Below are 6,327 nucleotides of genomic sequence, written 5' to 3' on the forward strand. Positions count from 1 at the left end.
TGCAGAAAACTCTCTTTGCTCAATAGCTAAGACTGATCCACTCGCAGGGGCTCAAGAGACTAAGGTGAGAGATCTGGATCTCACGGAGGCAGTTACCATGGGCCATGAGGGGGCAATGGGGGGAGGGGGAGAGTATATCAAGCTGACTGGAGAGAAACACGATTACATGGACAGAGGTCTGGCCTGGACTGCAGCAGGGGCAGGAGGGCCCCCCCCAGATCCAAAGGGGGCCGAAAGTCCAGGGCACGGACTCAAGATTGGGACGCCAAGGGTCCCAAGCCCCTGACCTCCCCTGCCCACGCTAGCCAGCCCACCCCCCTCTCCCTGTTGAAGGAAGACCGGCTGACCTTCTGTTGGGTACTAGGTCAGCCCTCAACAAGGAAGATGAGACCTGACGGTTTTGACGCCTGGGAATGAGTCTCTTCCAAAAGGGCTCCTTCAGCCCTGAACCAAAGCATCCGACGCTTCCCAAGGGCACAGTGGGATTAGAAGACCTGCATCTGGCTGTCCCACTGCCCAGCTGTGAACTCAGGCCCCTCGCTGGGCCTTGGACCCTGGCTGATACCATGAGAGGGCAGGACGGGATCCCTGGGAGGTCCCTTCCTGCTCTGTCCGGGCACCCTGAGGCTCCGGGCAACGTGGACACAGCCAAGGCCAAGTGCCCACGGAGCCAGCCTGCGGGGCCGGGAGCGGGAGAGCCAGGTACCGCTCCTCACTCTCACCCCCACTGCTGCCGCACACACACGAACTCCCTCTCCAGGCCTGTGGCAGCCTTGGAGGTCCAGCCTCTGCTTTTCTTTCTGCTCAGGAGACAGCAGTCCCACCCACCCGCACACCCTAGCGCTCTGCCCTCAACGCGGGCAAGGAAGGCTCTGTGACTCCGGGTGGGAGAGGATGCAGGCGCGGGGCAGCGTGCGGGCAGCACACGGAGTGGCTCCCGCCTCCCATCTGACTCTGAACCCCTGCCCTCCCTGCCCTAGGCCCGGGTCCACGGCACGCCCGACCCACCAGCTCTGGCTCCGGCCCCTGCTCTTGGGGGGGCTTCCTCTGCATCCTTGCCACCCCAGCCCCACCCCAGCCTCTCCAATGCCCTGTGGCTTGGCTTGTATGCCACAAACGAACCACCGTTCGGCTTCCTCTTCGAGAGCTGAATCGGCCTCTGATTACTTTGGAAACAATCTCTTTGTAACTGAAGTGTCCAGTGAGACAGTGGCAGAGGGGATGGGAAAGGAAAGAAGGAAGGAAAACACCTACGAGTGTGGCCATGGCGTGAATGTACAGAGAGGGTGGCCTCTAGTCTCCCAGGTACAAAGCAACGGGAGTTCATTATTATCTGTACTGAGCGCTTCCTATGCACCAGGCACTGTTCTGAGTTGAAATAGATTTCTGATTTAATCCTCAAAGCAAGCCCACCCACCTATGAGGAAGTAGCAATATAGCCCCCATTTTAGAGAGAGAGCAACTGAGGCAGAGAGGCTGACCATCTGCCTGAGGTCACACAGCTGGTAGGGGTCTAGAAGTCTGCACACCCAGCCTCTGGCCCAGGCTCGTGAGTGCATAGACCACGGCAGTGTGCTAGATGCCCGTTTGAGGAGTCTGTCTGGAAAGGGCCTGAGGAGGCAGGTGATGGCAAACCCATTCGTGGAGGGGGGCCCTGGGGCAGGCAGGTGAGACAGGATGCCAGCCTCACTCAGCTTTTGTCCCTCCAGAACTATCCCCCATTCAGTCTCTGCCTGGCTTTGCCACTCACCAGCCGTGTGACCCGGGACAGGAACTTAATCTCCCAGAGCCTCAGTTTCCCCATCTGTAACACCGGATGGTGATAATGCCACCTCCCTCAAAGTAGGTGAAGCTCAAGGAGCTCAAGTGTGTGATGCTCCTGGCACCTAGGGGGTGGCCCATGAGTGTTAGTTCCCCAGCTAGGTGAGCAGTGCCAATCTGGCTGGAGTTTAGATGGGACAGGGCCTTATTAGGCCTCACCACTCAAAGCAGGACCCCCAGGCATCACCTCCCCTGGGAGCTGGTTAGAAATGCAGGCTCTCTCAGGCCAGCCCGGACTCACTGAATCAGAATCTGCTTCTTCACATAGCATTCTAGGAGATCTGATGGGGGAAGTCATTTGCAGCCTTCTGGGGGCTTGGTCACCTGGTTCCAAGTATAAAAGTGGGTGACGGGTGGAGACAGTGAGGAGGTGCAGGCCCCTGGCAGGAAGACATACTTGCAGGGACAGCAGGGCTCTCTTGAGCCCCACGGTGACCCTGAGCGCACAGCCCTGATTCTCGGGGCCAGGAGCCAAGGTGGAGGCAGGATCACAGGGCTCTGGGCTCCGGGCTGGCTGTGCATTTAACTCATTGCTATGTGTTGTATAGAAGGCAGGGGGCGTGCCGAAGCCCCTGCAGGCGGCCTAGGAGACCTTACTGCCTTAGCCTTGCTCTCACCTGCCTAAGCCCCAAATCCATCTGAGCAACGAGAAGCTTGAGTCCTGCTCTCTTAAGGTTGACCAGGACCCACATCCCTGTCAACTGCAGTAATTGGTCACCTGCAATGTGCCTGCTGCCGACCCCCCCCCCCCCCCCGCCCAAGCATGAAATCTACCACCCCAGGTTGCTGGGTGAAGCTCGGACCTCAGGGTCTGCCCAGAGGCATGCCCATCTCTGACGCCATGCCCATCTCTGACGCACACACTCTCATAGGGCAACCGCAAAGCCCACCCTCTGTCCCGCCACACAGCTTCAGGTGGGGGCGGGACCCCTGTCCACCCTGCCCACAGATGGGTAATGGCTCTCACCTCTACACCTCCACGTTCAGTTCAGAAACACACACCCTACTGACCTCTTTTCGCCACTGCAGACTGGACTGCCAGGGGCCCCCAGGCTCATGCGGGCTCCAAAGAAAGCCTAAAAGGTGGGGCCAGATCCTCAAGCAGGCCTAGGATGCCCAAGAAAGACCCATAGATTAGGGGGATGAGTTGGGGCTGCTGCAGGGTATGTGATGTCATGGGTTCTGGAAAGGCCCTTGGCCCCAAAATATCTCCACTCTGGGTCCGGAAATCCCTCCCGACGCTCTAAGAGTCCCTGCTGGGAGAGGCTGTCCCCTGAAGGCCTTGTAGATCACAGCTCCAGAGAGGGAGAGGCAACTGACAGTTGGCTTGAGGGTGGTGAAAGATGGGCGGGGGAGGGTGCGTGCGGACAGACCATCATCTCGCCAGGGTGTCCTGATCAAGGGCTCTGAGCTCCAGCCAGGAGGGGGCACTCTGTCCCCCAACACCAGAAGGCTGGCTTCCTAGAAGCCAGCACCTCTTGGCCGGGAAGGGGGTCCAGCAAGGGGAGGGACATTAAGCACCCCCACCCCGCATGCCAGGGGAAGTCAAGTCCCAACTCAACTGTCCCCTCGAGGGAGGCAAAGTGCTAGTGACCAGGAGGGGGCGGGAGCCCTGAGAGAAGCGAGGTGGGGGACAGGAGGGGAATTAACCAGGTTCCAAAATAGCACGGCTGGTTCTGCCTCGCTTCACCCTGTGCAATGTCTGGCAGCTTCTGCTTTCGGTCTGACTCACACCCGGTGGAGGCAGGACAGGGCGGCCGGTGGCGCAGACAGAGGCTGCGGGACAGCCACAGACCTTCCTCGGCTCACTACAGGCACCTACCCCGCTGGCCCTCCTCCTCTGCCCGTGCCCCAGGCTGGGCTTCTGGGGACACGAGTGGGGCACAAAACCAGGGGTTCCCTCGCCTGGGTCCTGTCCCAGCCCTTGCCCACCCCAGGGCCTCCCCGGTGCTGGCAGCCGCCCCAGACCCCAAACTCAGCTTCACCTCTGTCCTGCCCCGGGGACACTCCAGTTGGCCCCTCCACCCCTCCTCCAACTGGCAGATGCCCCGCCAGCCAGCCTCGCCCCCCACAAGTGAAATGTCCTCAGTAGCGACTCCACCGTGACTACCTACGGAGGAGTAAGCTTCGTGCCCCTGCCCCGTCTCTGCCACACATGCAGGTATGGGAGGGACACCCCAGTCTCACTCTCCAGATTCGCACAGCAGCTTGCCTAACTTCTGTTTCTGTCCTCAAATGCAAGAAGCACCCTGCCGTCAGCGGGGCAGAGAGAGAGGAACCAAGTGCCCTGGATTTTGTGCCTGTCGGGATGGGGGAGGGGCACGCCCCTCCTCTCTCCCCCTTTCGTGATCTCCCAATCACTGCGTCCTGTGCCTCCCCAGCTTCCCTCCTGGGGAGGTGAGACGCCTCATACCTCCGCCCTGGACCAAAGTCGCTTAAGCTCCAACCCGAGCCACCCAACGAAAGCCTCATCATAAAGTCCACCTCTGGGGCCTACGCCAACGGCGTCTGTCCTCCAGGCCCTCACACCAGTGCACCAGCCCCAAGAGCGCAGCCACCTTTCTCTGCAAGCGGGGCAGGTGCATGGCAGACGAGAAGAGAATGTCAAAGGTCGTGAGGTTAGCCATCACGGGCGGGCGGACGAACTCCTGCGGCCCACCCTGACACCTGCGCCCCGACCAAACCTGGAGGGAAAGGCGGAGGGTGGCGGCTGGAGAGAGAGGTCACGGAGCCGAGGCTCCGGCAGGCCCACCTGCCGCCCGGCGCCCCACCGGGCCCAGCACCTGCCCCCTGCTCGCCTCCTGCCCTCCCCCCACCACCACCCCCAAGCCTTACCTACGCACCACTTCCCTCTCTTAACTCTTCCCATGCCCTCAGCCCCATAAGGCTTCGGACTGCTGTGCGAATCTGCACGGTGGGAGCAGGAGTCAGCAGGGAGGAGGCCCCTCTCCAGGAAGCAGGCGCCGGGCAGAGCCCTCACCAGGGACACAGAAGGATGCCCTTGAATAAAATGCCCCCCCTCCCATTGCCCCGCAAATTGCATCCTGTTCCTCATAGAGACACAGAGGGAGGGCACCAGAAGACAACCACGTGGCAGCCATGGGGCCAGTGGCCCCAGGAGGGGAAGAGGCAGGGGCATTGAGAGAAAGGAAAAGGAAGTCAGAGAAACCGCTACAATCACAGTCTCAGGATGCTGGGGCTGGGAGGGGACTCAAAGGTGGCTCCAGGCTCCGTGCCACCCAGCACATCCGTCCCGCCCTCTGGGAGCGGACGGAGCCCAGAGAAGTGCACTTGCCTCGGATGGGGCCTGGAAATGGCTGCCGGTGTCTGACCTACGGGAAGGACCTCGTGTGTGCTGGGTCCCTTTCCTCTGCTGTGAGTGCCTGGAGGGATCCTAACAGCTTCCTCTGCCACACAGTAGGAGCTCCTTAAGTATCTGTTGAACACAACGAAGGTGGCCCTGGCGACTGGCTCCAGGGGGCAGGGTCTGCCCGGGGCAGCTGAGAGTGGCAGCTTCGTGGGCCTGGAGAGAGCGTCCCTTCGTGGGCGCTAGGGACACGGGGCTTGACAAGAGGCATACTCCAAGGGACACCCAGGCCTGGGTTCGGTGGGTGCTGCTGAGGCCATAGGGCTCCAGCCACACCCCCTGCCAGCTGCTGGCACCCTCTTCCATGTCAGAGCCAGCATCCCGTCTTCCCCCAGCAGCTCTTAGCCAGAGACCTTGCAGGGCTAGTGAAGAGACACCCATTCCCTCACCCCACTTCGTCCTGGGGTTCTACAGGTGCCCCCAGTGAGCCCGAGCCTCAGAAGTCACAGCAGTCACCTGCTCCCAAACACACATTTTCTTGGCTTCCTTCCCTTCCCTGTCTATCCAACCCCACCTATTCTACCCCACTGTGGGCTCTTCCTGGGGTCACCTCCCAAGTAAACTACCTGTACCCACATCCTTGTCTCAGCCAGTGGGCCCTGAGGAGGAGGTTAGGACCTGTAACGGAGCAGCTAACTCAAAAGCTTAGAAAGAAAGGCCAGTAAAAGGGCCAGCCTGAGAGCGCAGCCACTGGGGGAGACTGGGTGCAGTGGCCAAGCGTGCACCTAGAACTTTCCCACCTGCTAGGGGTAAGACCTCCCTCGGAAGCAGAGTTGGCAAGATGGAGCGAAGAAACAAGGATGCGCCAGCGTCTGGCACATTCTATGACAAAGAAGCATCCATTCCAGGGGTGGTCATGCCAACACGTGGTTACTGGTGGCAAATGCCAAGAGGGCTCAGGGCCCTGCATTGCCCCCCAACCCCGGGATGGACCAAAGATGGAGCCAGAGAACTCCAGCATTCCAGAACCTCGACAGGCCCATTCATTCGATAGCACAGCTGTGATGTTCCGTGCTAAGAACTATGCACTGGGGAACACCCGGGGTCGGGGGGGGGGGGGGGGCCCCTTTAATACCACAAAAAAAGTGTGTTTTCATAGAAACGCGGACAGAAATTCCAGATGTGTACCTTAATGTCTG

At 60.3% G+C, this 6,327-nt stretch overlaps 1 protein-coding gene across 3 annotated transcripts in view; it reads right to left on the bottom strand.

Annotated features, from left to right (window-relative positions):
• TFEB (transcription factor EB) overlaps positions 1-6,327 on the bottom strand; it is a 55,764-nt gene that overhangs the window by 17,911 nt on the left and 31,526 nt on the right. The window contains exon 1 of one of the 3 annotated variants that reach the window (XM_040473461.1): positions 4,657-4,808. The exons of the other annotated variants lie outside the window; for them this stretch is intronic. The gene's annotated coding sequence lies outside the window, so the exon portion shown is untranslated. Of the gene's footprint in view, positions 1-4,656; positions 4,809-6,327 lie in introns of those variants that run through there. 3 annotated transcript variants of the gene reach the window in all.

Source organism: Herpailurus yagouaroundi, unplaced genomic scaffold, assembly GCF_014898765.1.
Source record: "Herpailurus yagouaroundi ecotype Mexico unplaced genomic scaffold, PumYag 139, whole genome shotgun sequence".
Lineage (NCBI taxonomy): Eukaryota > Metazoa > Chordata > Mammalia > Carnivora > Felidae > Herpailurus > Herpailurus yagouaroundi.